The sequence below is a fragment of the Penaeus monodon genome, chromosome 27 (assembly GCF_015228065.2).
Source record: "Penaeus monodon isolate SGIC_2016 chromosome 27, NSTDA_Pmon_1, whole genome shotgun sequence".
Taxonomy (NCBI): domain Eukaryota; kingdom Metazoa; phylum Arthropoda; class Malacostraca; order Decapoda; family Penaeidae; genus Penaeus; species Penaeus monodon.
Genome location: NC_051412.1, coordinates 5,694,568 through 5,694,881, shown reverse-complemented (window position 1 = coordinate 5,694,881; position 314 = coordinate 5,694,568).

Below are 314 nucleotides of genomic sequence, written 5' to 3'. Positions count from 1 at the left end.
CTACTTTTCGTCACTGCAAATATTTACAATATAAAATCCAATTATTCCACTGATCACCGTATTATTTTACTTTTAAAAATGTCTGTACCATAATTTTTAATTAAATAAAAAATAATAATTTATAACTCCTGGCTCATGATAAGATTTTCATAATAAGAAAACTAAGGAACGAATTATATAGTTATATCTTTATCATTTAAGATAGTTACTCCTCATGAGTTGAAATTTTCTTTGATAAGATAGTAGTAAACAGAATAATTTATGGGTAACTGCTCTACAGTAAAACAGTGCATCTTAGAAATTTATAATACATT